The 15,309-nt window shown below is 44.3% G+C and overlaps 1 protein-coding gene and 1 long non-coding RNA gene across 3 annotated transcripts in view; one reads left to right on the forward strand and one right to left on the reverse strand.

The window, feature by feature from the left end:
* The window catches only part of LOC311513617, a 45,126-nt gene extending 37,558 nt beyond the window's left edge, over positions 1–7,568 (forward strand). The window contains exon 3 of the long non-coding RNA XR_014709757.1: positions 6,961–7,568. This is a non-coding gene — a long non-coding RNA (uncharacterized lncRNA). The remainder of the gene's footprint in view (positions 1–6,960) is intronic.
* Positions 1–15,309, reverse strand: part of MARCHF10 (membrane associated ring-CH-type finger 10) — a 98,156-nt gene that overhangs the window by 62,530 nt on the left and 20,317 nt on the right. The window lies entirely within an intron of this gene.

Genomic DNA, 15,309 nt, shown 5'->3' on the forward strand with positions numbered 1-15,309 from the left:
ATTTCATCCATAGATTTCAAAGCATTCCACTAAGTAGGATAATGTTATTATCCAGCAGACCGGTGGCAGAGCTAGGAATAGAACCCAGGGGTGAAACCCTGACCCCACTGAAGTGAATGGGAGTCTTCCCATTCACTTCAAGGGGACCAGGATTTCACTCCATGTCTCTTGACGCTGAGTCCACTGGACCACTATGTTCAACCCCTATTTTCTTTAGAGAGTCTGATCTGAATTTTACTTTAATAAAGGGGGTTTTTTTAACATTAGTTGCCATTAATAAGTGAGTGTGAATGGTTACACATGTTGGTATGACCCTCTCTGCATATTGTCCATACAAATGATTTTTCTCACATGTTAGTAAAAGAAAATGTGATATACTTTTGGAGAGTTACAAATCTAGCCCTTGGAAGTCCCCCTTGAAATAATGACGAGTTCTTTTTCAAATGGTAATGTTTTACCCTTAGTTAGGCCTAAATCTGTAGGACACCCTCTGCCACTCCACTGTCATGAGAGTGAGGGCATGGGTCTGAAACAGCGGAGCTGTAGAGGGCTCCCTGCACTGCTACAGGGCTGGTGACCCTCAATCCCTGCAGGCACAAGGGTGGCTGCACTCCCACCCCCTGTTACCAATCAATACTTTTTTTTGTCAATTTCAGTGTCAGCTGAAATCAACATTTACTGACCTCTATCACCTTAAATCAAAACCTGACAAGCTTATGTATAATGTAGGCCTTTGCCTGGGCAGTCTGCCCCTTAAGGGCAATAATGCCTACTGGTCAGTCCACCCAGTATAACTGGAAAGAGTTGAAAGTTCCAATTACAGATATAATCTAGGAGATGCCGGGAGCAAGTAGGGTTTGGGAGGAAACACTGCTACTGTTTCTTTAAGGGCCTGGGGCCAGGAGCCTTACAGAGAGGTGGGGCAAAACTCCCCTATTTCCCAACCAGTTGAGGATGAGTTGAGAGAAGGGGACCACCATAAATGCTGCCTCCTCCTTCTTCACAGGGTAGATGCCTGCAGACACTGAAAGAAATAAGAAGACTTCTGTAGGGTCCTTGAGTTAGCAGGGACCAGACACCAGCAGAAGGCTGCCAGGCCTCTGAATGTGATGCCTAAGTGGGGCCAGCTGAGAGAGAGAAATTGCAATCCAGCTCCAGGAGGAAAGCTGGAGTGCCTGCCATAAAGAGAGACTTAAAGACAGAGAGAATGCTGAGTAGGACAGAACATAGAAGGCAGGTTTCAGAGGAACCCAAAAAAACCAGAAGTACATTTTGTTTATTTGTGACTTTTTGTTATGGCCGCTTTTGTAGGAGGTTTTGTAATAAACAAGTCCTAAGAAGGGTACTATTGAATCAAATCTCAAGAGTGCCTGAAGTGGAATTACTGGCTTCCTAAGAAGGGAAACTGAGACAGGGAGTATGTGCAGCTCTGTACTAACTCAGCAGAAGGTGCTACAGGGGAGGCATGCCCTATGCCAGGGCCTTAGATGTTCATACATTGATTCCTGCGTTGAGACCAATAAATGATGGTAAATGACAGTGTATCTTTTAGAAAGACATCCAACCTTGATTTATAGACTTAGAGTGATGGAGCATTTACCATATTGTTAGCAAGCTGCTCCAATGGTTAATTATCCTCACCATTAAACATTTGCACCTTACTTCAAGTTGGAATTGTTTTAGCTTCTACTTCCTGCCACCACTGGATATTTTTGTGTCTTTATCTTCTGTGTTAAAGAGGTCTTTAGTAACAGGTATCTCCTCCTTGTGTAGGTAATTATAGGCTGCAGTGCTGAATCATGGTGTTGAGATATGCACTTAAATGGGTCACTGCCAGGCTAAGTTCTGAGTCTTCCCTATCGCTTTTAGACTTAGGCATCCTAGGAAAATCTCACTGTTAAGTACTGCTTACTGATAAATGTGTTTATGTGGGAGGTCACATGTTTTTGGGGAAGCTGCTTTCAAAACAGAAGTGCTGTTACAATGTAACAAGCATTACACTCTGTTTGAATGGTCGAAGAAGTTCAGTCCCAATTATTTTAGCACAGGGTGCAAGTTTGGAACATTACAGGGAGGAAGAAGTTGGATAAAAGTTAGCTTTTATCCAGTAGTTTAAAAAATAATATTTATGCTCAGTAACTAGCTCAATCTGTAAACTTCAGCTAATGAATACAAATAATTGTTTTGCATGCATAATTACAACATTAAAAAAGACACAATATTCAGCTTTGAAGTGACTTTGACTATTTTCTCACAAATACTGTAATTTCCTTTCTTTTACTTTGATGTATATTTTACTTTTACTTTTTGTATGTTTATACAAACTGAGACCATAAAGTGTGTATATTCTTCTAATCTCATTGTCTATTTTAACATACTTAGTTTCACTATTTTAATTCCACTGGGCTTTCAATCTGGGGTGAAAAGCATAAACACAATTTTCAAAAATCTAGTACTAGGACACCAAAAAACAATCTGTCTCCTGAAGAGATTTATTTTAGTTTTAGTGCTCTGTTTAGGTGAAGGTTTTAAAATTTCAGCAGCAAATAAAACCAAATATAAAGGAAGCTGTCTGTAAATAAAACCCTAAATCGCAGTTGATTCTTATATTCCAATACAAATTAGCCAATTATTCTCCTGAATAATTATTCTCTATCACCTTCCCACTGTTTCATCAGATATGTAGATTATAAAGATAGAGATATGAAATATATGATTTCATGGAAACAAACATGGGAGACAGAAAAGGAGGCAAACAAGAACAAGCGAGAGCATGAACATAGTCTGTACTAAGGTCTGAAATAAAATGTATTAACTTTGATTCAGCTTGCAGGAGATGGATATTATTATAAACTTTGGATAAAACCAATGTATAAAACAGGCTTATTTCACTTTCAAAGCAGCATAATAAATGCATTGACAAATACTGTATATAAGATGTTAAAAAAAACAATAACTACACATACTGTAGAGAAGATAAATCAGTAGACAGCTTTGTTCATTTGCATGCTGGTGAATTAGTTCAGTACTAGAGAAAAACTCTACACATGAATTTTTACACATGAATTTTTCTCATGGAACTGTGTATTAAATAATGAAAACTACTGAATAAACACCAAACTGTTCAATGTCCCACAAATAAAAAAATCTGTGGTATAAACTTTGATTTCAGATATTTACACAATGAACAGCTGCATAAACATAATGGAAATATCTAATATAATAACTGAAATCTGCACCAGCCAATCTTTTGTTGCCTCAAAAGATTCTGATATGTTCAAAAAAATACAAAGGTCTTATGGCTTATCTGAAATGAACCTTGGAACCTCATGAAATTCACTCCACACCAGTTCATACTCTCCCTTAAATTGTAAGTGAAAATGAGTTTGAGAGTCTCTGCCCAGTTTCCATTTATCCAGATCATAAAACCACTGTGAAATCTGACTAGGCTGGCAGTCCCTGCTCAACAAATGGTAATGTAGTACTTGGACTGAGCAGTGCAGGGAAGCCTGCATACAGTTAGCCCATACTAAGTCCAGTTCTCTCACTTTCACGATTATTAAGTTCACTCAATACAATGTAATTCCCTGCAGTTCCCTCATAGACTGCACTCTGTTTAGTACAATTCTACAAAATAAAAGGGGGAAATTTGAATGTTTAACTAAAAGAAATGAGATTTTTCAAATAAAATCTGATCTAACCAAAACAAGCTATTATCATTGACTCAAAATAGTCTTTATCAAGATTAGTGCCCTTCTGAGAATAATTCTCACATTTTATTTGAGGATTTTGACTTCCTTTCTCTTTTTTGATTAAATCTAGTGACTTGAGACTAAATATCCATTGTCTGTAGATTGCAGCATGCAACTAGAACAACAGAAATCAGTTTGAATACATTCTGTGTCTTCAATGGGGACTGAGCTATGAAAGTATTTCTAAAGGCACATAACTCACACTGATGCTCAGTGTTCAACCAATAGGGAGGACTACATGTGAGGAATAATAGAACAATCAGTTAATTTTCTAAAGTTTATAAAGACACTTTTGCAAGTATAAGCTCAGTTTTACATGAATAAATACCATACCCATAGTTAGCTTCATGCACCTTATTCTGACTACTAAACACAGATGCATTGCCTTACTTGTTCCCTCATCTGAATCAAAGAACATCATCCTACCTGGGAACCCTCTGAAGCATAGTTAGAACAATTTCCCCTCCTCATTGTCAGTCTTAAGTAAATAATAGTCTTGTTTTGAAAAATTCAAATTATAATTGATTCCCACTCTTTGCCCTGGTCTACACTAGGAGTTGAGGTCGAATTTAGCAGCATTACCTCGATTTGACCCTGCACCCGTCAACACGATGAAGCCCTTTTTTTTTACTTAAAGGGCTCTTAAAATTGATTTCTTTACTCCACCCCCGACGAGGGGATTAGCGCTGAAATTGGCCTTGCCGGGTCGAATTTGCGGTACTGTGGACGCAATTAGACAGTATTGGCCTCCGGGAACTATCCCATAGTGCTCAGTTGTGACCGCTCTGGACAGCGCTCTCAACTCAGATGCACTGGCCAAGTAGACAGGAAAAGGCCCACGAACGTTTGAATCTCATTTCCTGTTTGGCCAGCGTGGCGAGCTCACCTGCACAGGTCAACATGCAGAGCCCATCAGCACAGGAAACCATGCAGTCCCAGAATCGCTGAAGAGCTCCAGCATGGACTGAACGGGAGGTATGGGATCTGATCGCTGTATGGGGACATGAATCCGTGCAGGCAGAACTCTGTTCGAGAACACGGAATGCCAAAATATTTGAAAAAAATCTCCAACGGCATGAAGGACAGAGGCTATAACAGGAACTCGCAGCAGTGCCACGTGAAAATTACGGAGCTCAGGCAACCCTACCAAAAAATCAGAGAGGCAAACGGCCACTCCGGTTCAGAGCCCCAGACATGCTGCTTCTATGATGAGCTGCCTGCCATTCTACGGGGTGCAGCCACCACTACCCCAACCCTGTGCTTTGACTCCGTCCAAGGAGTGGGAGGCAACACGGAAGCGGGGCAAGGAAGATGATGATGAGGAGGAGGTTGTAGATAGCTTACAGCAAGGAAGCGGAGAAACCGGTTTCCACAACAGCCAGGATCTGTTTCTCACCTGGACCTGGAGCCAGTACCCCCCGAACCCACCCAAGGCGGGCTCCCGGACCCTGAAGGTGGAGAAGGGACCTCTGCTGAGTGTACCTTTGTAAATATTATACATGGTTTAAAAGCAAGCATGTTTAATGATTAATTTGCCCTGGCATTCGCGGCCAGTACAGCTACTGGAAAAGTCTGTTAACGTGTCTGGGGATGGAGCGGAAATCCTCCAGGGACATCTCCATAACGCTCTCCTGGATGTACTCCCAAAGCCTTTGCAAAAGGTTTCTGGGGAGGGCAGCCTTATTCTGTCCTCCATGGTAGGAGACTTTACCACGCCAGGCCAGTAGCACGTAGTCGGGAATCATTGCAGAACAAAGCATTGCAGCGTATGGTCCCGGTATTTGCTGGCATTCAAACAACATCCATTCTTTAACTCTCTGAGTTACCCTCAGGAGAGTGATATTCATGGTTACCTGGTTGAAATAGGGTGGTTTTAGTAAGCGGACATTCAGAGGTGCCCATTCCTGCTGGGCTGTTTGACTGTGGCTGAACAGAAATCTTCCCCGCTGTTAGCCACACGGTGGGGGGGGAGGAGTGAAGCCATCATCCCAGAGAATTGGGGGGAGGAGTGTGGGGGGGTTAGTTGGGTTTCTGCTGCACGTTAACCCAGAAACCGCAGCCCCTCCTTTTAAATTGCCAGCCCATTTTAAACCGCCAACCCAACAGCTACTTCGTATGGGAAATGAGGGCTGTCATAAATATAAAGGGAAGGGTAAACCCCTTTAAAATCCCTCCTGGCCAGAGGAAAAATCCTCTCACCTGTAAAGGGTTAAGAAGCTAAAGGTAACCTCGCTGGCACTTGACCAAAATGACCAATGAGGAGACAAGATACTTTCAAAAACTGGGAGGAGGGAGAGAAACAAAGGGTCTGTGTCTGTCTGTATGCTGCTTTTGCCGGGGATAGAACAGGAATGGAGTCTTAGAACTTTTAGTAAGTAATCTAGCTAGGTATGTGTTAGATTATGATTTCTTTAAATGGCTGAGAAAAGAACAGTACTGAATAGAATGACTATTCCTGTCTGTGTGTCTTTTTTGTAACTTAAGATTTTGTCTAGAGGGATTCTCTATGTTTTGAATCTAATTACCCTGCAAGGTATCTACCATCCTGATTTTACAGAGGTGATTCTTTTACTTCTATTAAAAGTCTTCTTGTAAGAAAACTGAATGCTTTTTCATTGTTCTCAGATCCAAGGGTTTGGGTCTGTGGTCACCTTTGCAAATTGGAGAGGATTTTTACCAAACCTTCCCCAGGAAGTGGGGTGCAAGGGTTGGGAGGATTTGGGGGGAAAGACGTGTCCAAACTACGTTTCCCAGTAAACCCAGTTAAAGTTTGGTGGTGGCAGTGGAAATTCCAAGGGCAAAGCATAAAATTAATTTGTACCTTGGGGAAGTTTTAACCTAAGCTGGTAAAAGTAAGCTTAGGAGGTTTTCATGCAGGTCCCACATCTGTACCCTAGAGTTCAGAGTGGGGGAGGAACGTTGACAAGGGCGCTGCTGTTTGAAACCATTCCCACATGTTATGAAGGTTAAAGAAGCCAAAAGACTGTGGCTTACCATTCCTGCCTGCAAGCCGAATTTTGTTGCCCGGCCCTGCGTGAGTGATCTCTCTCACCAAAGCAGCATACCCTCAATAAGAGGCAAAATGCGACTTTGTAATGAAAACATGTGCTATGTAATGTTAACAGCAAGGTTTACCGTGAGAAAGTGTACCCATTGTTCTATAAAATGTCTTTTTAACTACCACTCTCCCTTTTTTTTCCTCCACCAGCTGCATATGTTTCTCCTTCCCAGAGGCTAGCGAAGATTAGAAAACGAAAAAAACGCACTTGCGATGAAATGTTCTCTGACCTCATGCTGTCCTCCCACACTGACAGAGCACAGAAAAATATGTGGAGGCAGACAATCTCAGAGTGCAGGAAAACACAATATGACCATGAGGAGAGGTGGCAGGCTGAAGATGGTAGGTGGCGTCAGCTTGCTGAAAGAAGGCAGGAGTCAATGCTCAGGCTGCTGGAGGATCAAACTCATAGCTCCAGTGCATGGTTGAGCTGCAGGAAAGGCAGCAGGACCACAGACCGCCGCAACAGCCCCTGTGTAACCAACTGCCCTCCTCCCCAAGTTCCATAGCCTCCTCACCCAGATGCCCAAGAACGCGATGGGGGGGGCCTCCGACCACCCAGCCACTCCACCCTAGAGGATTGCCTAAGGAACAAAAAGCCGGCATTCAATAAGTTTTAAAGTTTTAAACTTTTAAAGTGCTGTGTGGCCTTGTCCTTCCCTCCTCCACCACCCCACCCGGTGCTTCCCTCTTCCACCACCCCTTCCAGGCAACCTTGGCAGTTATCCCCCTATTTGTGTGATGCATAAATAAAGAATGCATGAATGTGAAGCAACAATGACTTTATTGCCTCTGCAAGCGGTGATCGAAGGGGGGAGGGAAGGGTGCTTAGCTTACAGGAAAGTAGAGTGAACCCCGGCGGGAGGGGTTCCATCAAGGAGAAACAAACAGAACTTTCACACCGTAGCCTGGCCATTCATGAAACTGGTTTTCAAAGCTTCTCTGATGCGCACCACACCCTCCTGTGCTCTTCTAACTGCCCTGGCGTCTGGCTGCGCGTAATCAGTGGCCAGGCAATTTGCCTCAACCTCCACCCTGCCATAAATGTCTCCCCCTTGCTCTCACAGATATTGTGGAGCACACAGCAAGCAGTAATAACAATGGGAATATTAGTTTCGCTGAGGTCTAACCGAGTCAGTAAACTACGCCAGCATGCTTTTAAATGCCCAAATACACATTCTACCACCATTCTGCACTTGCTCAGCCTATAGTTGAACAGCTCCTGACTACTGTCCAGGCTGTCTGTGTATAGCTTCATGAGCCATGGCATTAAGGGGTAGGCTAGGTCCCCAAGGATACATATAGGCATTTCAACATCCCCAACGGTTATTTTCTGGTCTGGCAAGTAAGTCCCTTTTGTGAGCATCATGCACCTTTCCCGGCCATCCCACACTGATGTTGGTGAAACGTCCCTTGTGATCCGCCAGTGCTTGCAGCACCACTGAAAAGTACCCCTTGCGGTTTATGTACTCACTGCCTTGGTGCTCCGGTGCCAAGATAGGGATATGGGTTCCGTCTATTGCCCCACCACAGTTAGGGAATCCCATTGCAGCAAAGCCATCCACTATGACCTGCACATTTCCCAGAGTCACTACCCTTGATAGCAGCAGCTCAGTGATTGCGTTGGCTACTTGCATCATAGCAGCCCCCACAGTAGATTTGCCCATTCCAAATTGATTCCCGACTGACCAGTAGCTGTCTGGCGTTGCAAGCTTCCACAGGGCTATTGCCACTCGCTTCTCAACTGTGAGGGCTGCTCTCATCTTGGTATTCTTGCGCTTCAGGGCAGGGGAAAGCAAGTCACAAAGTTCCATGAAAGTGCCCTTACGCATGTGAAAGTTTCGCAGCCACTGGGAATCATTCCAGACCTGCAACACTATGCAGTCCCACCAGTCTGTGCTTGTTTCCTGGGCCCACAATCGGCATTCCACACCATGAACCTGCCCATTTGACACCATGATGTGCACACTGCAGGGGCTTGTACTTTGTGAGACGTCTATGTCCATGTCCTCATCACTCTCGTCACCATGCTGCAGTCGCCTCCTCCTCGCCTGGTTTCGCTTTTCTTGCAGGTTATGGTTCTGCATATCCTGCTGGATAATGCACACAGTGTTTATAGTGCTCATAATTGCTGTGGTGATCTGAGCGGACTCCATGTTCCCAGGGCTATGACGTCTGCGCTGAAAAAAGGCGTGAAACGATTGTCTGCCGTTGCTCTGACGGAGGGGGGGCGACTGAAAACATGGCTTACAGGGTTGGCTTACAGGGAATTAAAATCAACAAAGGGGGTGGCTTTGCATCAAGGAGAAACAGAATGGCCCACTCAAGGATAGAACTCAAAACCCTGGGTTTAGCAGGCCGTTGATTCAAGGAGGGAGGGAAGGAGGGGGGACAAAATGAATACAAATGAATACAACACAAATCTGGTCTATTTCTTGTTTTGATCCACTTCATCTATCTTTATACATCTTGCTGGTAGCAGACGGTGCAGTACGACTGCTAGCCATCATCATCTCTTGGGTGCTTGGCAGAAGATGGTGCAGTATGACTGCCAGCAGGACTGAATCTCCATGAGATGAAACTTAAAAAGGGAAATGACCTGGCTGAGTCACTCCCATGTCTGCCCAGGCGCCCCTGACCGACCTCACCGAGGTCGGCTAAAAGAGCACCCAGGAGTATGGCGACAATGGCTACCAGTCATACTGCACTGTCTGCTGCCAAAAGGCAATGAGCTGCTGCTGTGTAGCAATGCAGTACTGCGTCTGCCAGCACCCAGGAGACATACAGTGACATGGAGCTGAGCGGGCTCCATGCTTGCCGTGGTATGGCATCTGCACGGGTAACCCATGAAAAAAGGTGCAAAACGATTGTCTGACATTGCTTTCACAGAGGGAGGGGGCTGATGATATGTACTCAGAACCACCCACGACAATGTTTTTGCCCCCATCAGGCACTGGGATTTCTAGCCAGAATTCAAATGGGAGGTGGAGACTGCGGGAACTGTGGGATAGCTACCCACAGTGCAACGCTCCGGAAGTCGTCGGTTGCCTCGGTACTGTGGATGCACTCTGCCAACTAAATGCACTTAGAACATTTGTGTGAGGACACACACAATTGACTGTATAAAAACACTTTCTACTTTTATAAATTCGACCTAATTTTGTAGTAATTTTGTAGTGTAGACATATGTCAAGGTTCCTCCCCCACTCTGAACTCTAGGGTACAAATGTGGGGACCTGCATGAAAAACCTCCTAAGCTTATCTTTACCAGCTTAGGTCAAAACTTCCCCAAGGTATAAAATATTCCACCCGTTGTCCTTGGATTGGCCGCTACCACCACCAAACTAATACTGGTTACTGGGGAAGAGCTGTTTGGACGCGTCTTTCCCCCCAAAATACTTCTCAAAACCTTGCACCCCACTTCCTGGACAAGGTTTGGTAAAAAGCCTCACCAATTTGCCTAGGTGACTACAGACCCAGACCCTTGGATCTTAAGAACAATGAACAATCCTCCCAACACTTGCACCCCGCTTTCCTGGGAAATGTTGGATAAAAAGCCTCACCAATTTGCATAGGTGACCACAGACCCAAACCCTTGGATCTGAGAACAATGAAAAAGCATTCAGTTTCTTACAAGAAGACTTTTAATAAAAATAGAAGTAAATAGAAATAAACAAATCCCCCCTGTAAAATCAGGATGGTAGATTTCTTACAGGGTAATTAGATTCAAAAACATAGAGAACCCCTCTAGGCAAAACCTTAAGTTACAAAAAAGATACACAGACAGAAATAGTTATTCTATTCAGCACAATTCTTTTCTCAGCCATTTAAAGAAATCATAATTTAACACATGCCTAGCTAGATTACTTACTAAAAGTTCTAAGACTCCATTCCTGGTCTATCCCCGGCAGAAAACCAGCATATAGATACACACACAGACCCTTTGTTTCTCTCCCTCCTCCCAGCTTTTGAAAGTATCTTGTCTCCTCATTGGTCATTTTGGTCAGGTGCCAGCGAGGTTACCTTTAGCTTCTTAACCCTTTACAGGTGAGAGGAGCTTTCCCCTGGCCAGGAGGGATTTCAAAGGGGTTTACCCTTCCCTTTATATTTATGACAACATACCCTTAGAGACTCTCAAATTCAGGGAAAGAGTGTAAGAGTATTAGCCGGAGATGCATACAACAGAAAAAGCACAAAGTGTAACTTTCAAAGTTAACTGCAGGAGACAGCATTTTCTCAGGGTCCAGACCAAGACTGGAACAAAGCAGTAACTAAGGCCCACCACAAATCCTCACCATCTTCCACTCTAAGGGCAAGGCATGCTTCTTTGACCTTGCCATCTCCTGTATAAAACACACAGTGGCATGGACATAAAAAAATAAAATCAAAACATTATGCTGCACACACAATTCTCCTCCTGGCAAGAGGATGAGAAAAAGAATGAATCACATGTGACAAATATTGGCCATTTTGCTCAATGCACTACTGAAAAGTGCTCCTATAATACAGGGATAAGGCAGTATAACAACCTCTGTAGGATAGACCTTGGTGAGTGAACAGTGTGATCAAATCACACCAGAAATATGTATCCTAAACATAACACTGTTACTACTGAAACATATTGTCACCCTAAAAAAAAAAAAAAAAGGAAGGGGAAGAGTCAGGCACACCCAGACAAAACATGCCTTGACTGCAAAGTTTGAACTCTAGCTGAGTCCAAAAGTCAGAGCACTTTGTTCACAGAACAGGACAGTCTGAATGCTCCCCAGCTCAGAATAATAGTATCTGCTTATCTCTACATTTACCAACAGCATACGTATCAGGGAGTGACTGGGATGTTAATGTAATGACATGATTTAAGAATGGAATCAACCCCAGAAGAGAATATGGGATTTACTCTCTAATCCTCACTTTTGCCTTGGTAGAATCCTTCCATATCTGACCTCCTACAGGACAAGATCTGTTTAGAGCACAGAAAGAAAAAAGCATTCTCAGTGGTTATTTCCCTTCTTAAACATTTCATGTCCAGTAGTCTTCAGAGTGGGTTTTCCTTTGTCTTTTAGGAGCCTGGAGGCAGATCAGATCTCTGACACTGGGCTTGGGTCCCATCTTTTGGAAACCCTACCCCTAGTTGATAGTTTTCAGAACTAAATTTTAAGATAGCAACAGTATTTATTCATGTAAAACTGAGATTACACTTGCAAAAGTGCCTTTGATAAACTTTAGAAAATTAACTGATTGTTCTATAATCCCTCACATGTAATCCTCCCTAAATGGGTCAAACTGCAGGATTGTGAGGACCAAGACAATAAATTCACAGGTAAGAATAATTTTTTTTCTTTTCTAGACCATTGCACGTCCAGCAATCTTTGCAAGGGATGCTCTGAGCAGTGATTGCTTAGTGATCCTAAAGGATATGTCTATGCTGCAGTGTAAGCCCAGGGTTTGAACTCAGGACCAAGCCTAACTCCCCTTCCATCTACACACAAATTGCACTAACCCAGGGTTTGGTCCCAGGACCCCAAGGCAGGTTGGAAGGTCTGAGCCTAAATTAAGCCGGGACCCAGGGTCCAAGCCATATTGTTTTGTTGTGTAGATGCAGCCATTCCAGACTCATGCTCTGAGAATCCACCAAAAGTATCCCACAATCCCATGGGCTCACTTTCTTTGTTCTCCGGACTATCAAGTTTAGTGGACAGTCAGCTTTTCCCATGCTGCAACAAGAGAAAAGGGCTAGTGTGGCCACATTTTTTGTGGGGGTGGGGGAAGGGATTAGGAAATCTGGGATATGAGTGGTGGGACTTGGACATACATAATGCAGTGTAGATGCTGGCACCCCAGGTTGGGACCCAGGGTTCAACAATTCCTAACCTGGGGTTACAAATGAGTGTAGACACTCTAGCCCTAGGGTAACAAACCCAGGGTCTGCTAACTTAAGTTGTACTAACCCTGAGCTTACATGGCAATGCAGACATTCCCAAAGAGGAAGGGGTGCTAATTAAATAACTAACACATTTATTGCAAACCTCAGGGGTATGACGTGTTACTGAGATAACACTTGTAGAACTTTCCTGCCAAAGCTTGAATATGCAGAGGACAGCATGTCTACTTTGTAATGTCTTGAGTAAGTGTACTGAAGACCAACTTGTTGACTTATACATTTTCTCGTATGATGGGTTCAACCTTTCTGGCTACATAGATCCTGTTCTTCCGATTAAATATGTAGTCATATCAACAAGTGGGGTTACCTCATTAGCTTTGCAAGTCTTAGATGCATCTCTTACTCACGTTTTCTTATTGAGGCTTTTAAGGGCTTTTTTCCCTGCTCTGGATTGCTGGCTGGTAAAGCACTGGAAGGGATGTTGACTTTCTGTAGACCTTAGTGTGATGCTGATTTATATTTTGATTGCCCCGCTAGTGTCTAGAATATACTACTTGGCCTCCTTGGGTGCTTGGGACTCAGACAGAATTACAGCAGTACCACTAAGCTGTGTTATGGAAAACAAATGAACATTTGCTATGAAAAGCATCAGTTCTGAGAATGATCTTACTCTAATGAAAGGTACAGTACTATAGCTTCCTGTATAATGCACCTATTTCTGAAACTCTCCTCTTGGAGTTGACAACAAAAGAGATTGAATGTGAGAAAGCACAGAGACACTGACCTCCATTGCTGGAAGAAAAGGATAAAGGACTAGAGACCCAGGTAACAACCCTGCATTGCATCAGAGAAAATGTAGACTTCCTAGACAGAAGTCAGGATTCGGTACTGTGGGCACAGCATGCCAAAGAATCAGAGAGGGCAGTGGAGGAGGGCGGAACTGAAGAACAAGGAAGAAAGTTGGCAGCATGGGTCCTCCAGAAGAAGGACAACCAATATACTCCCAATGCAGATAGAGGTAAGCAACTGCTTTCAGGCTATCTGCACATGTACTACTGCTGATAATGTCTTGGAAGAGTCATCTGAGGGAAGGGATCAGAAGGAGACCCCACTGACCGGAAGACATGGGGTGCATTGTCCTAGAGATGGGGGTTCCACGACCACCAATCCCAAGAGGAGAAGAGTGGTGGTGGCTGGGGAGTCCCTCCTAAGGGGGACAGAGTCATCTATCAACAGTCCGGACCAGAAATCCTGAGAAGTGTGCTGCTTGCCTGAGCTAGAATTCAGGATGTGACTGAGAGTCTGCTGAGATTCATCAAGCCCTCAGACCACTACCCCTTCCTACTTATGCATGTGGGCACCAACGAAAAGCAGAGCAGCTAACAAAAGGAGTTTGCCTGGGATCTGCCTGACAGGAGGTACGCTAAGGGCTGCATTAAGGAGGCTGTGTTGGTGAGTATCTGAGTGTTTGTTGTGAGGACAGTGTGACTGTGTGCTGTGTGCTTGATTGGTTGTTTGAAAGGTGGGTAGAAAGCTGGCTAGATTGTCGGGCTCAACGGGTAGTGATCAATGGCTCCATGTCTAGTTGGCAGCCGGTATCAAGTGGAGTACCCCAAGGGTCGGTCCTGGGGCCGGTTTTGTTCAATATCTTCATAAATGATCTGGAGGATGGTGTGGATTGCACTCTCAGCAAATTTGCGGATGATACTAAACTGGGAGGAGTGGTAGATACGCTGGAGGGGAGGGATAGGATACAGAAGGACCTAGACAAATTGGAGGATTGGGCCAAAAGAAATCTGATGAGGTTCAATAAGGATAAGTGCAGGGTCCTGCACTTAGGACGGAAGAACCCAATGCACAGCTACAGACTAGGGACCGAATGGCTAGGCAGCAGTTCTGCGGAAAAGGACCTAGGGGTGACAGTGGACGAGAAGCTGGATTTGAGTCAGCAGTGTGCCCTTGTTGCCAAGAAGGCCAATGGCATTTTGGGATGTATAAGTAGGGGCATAGCGAGCAGATCGAGGGATGTGATCGTTCCCCTCTATTCGACATTGGTGAGGCCTCATCTGGAGTACTGTGTCCAGTTTTGGGCCCCACACTTCAAGAAGGATGTGGATAAATTGGAGAGAGTCCAGCGAAGGGCAACAAAAATGATTAGGGGACTGGAACACATGAGTTATGAGGAGAGGCTGAGGGAGCTGGGATTGTTTAGCCTGCAGAAGAGAAGAATGAGGGGGGATTTGATAGCTGCTTTCAACTACCTGAAAGGGGGTTCCAAAGAGGATGGCTCTAGACTGTTCTCAATGGTAGCAGATGACAGAATGAGGAGTAAAAGTCTCAAGTTGAAGTGGGAGAGGTTTAGATTGGATATTAGGAAAAACTTTTTCACTAAGAGGGTGGTGAAACACTGGAATGCGTTACCTAGGGAGGTGGTAGAATCTCCTTCCTTAGAGGTTTTTAAGGTCAGGCTTGACAAAGCCCTGGCTGGGATGATTTAACTGGGAATTGGTCCTGCTTCGAGCAGGGGGTTGGACTAGATGACCTTCTGGGGTCCCTTCCAACCCTGATATTCTATGATTCTATGATTGAAAAGGGCGAGAACTGGGTGTGCTTTGTTC

The sequence above is a fragment of the Lepidochelys olivacea genome (assembly GCF_965140295.1).
Source record: "Lepidochelys olivacea isolate rLepOli2 genome assembly, chromosome: 27".
Lineage (NCBI taxonomy): Eukaryota > Metazoa > Chordata > Testudines > Cheloniidae > Lepidochelys > Lepidochelys olivacea.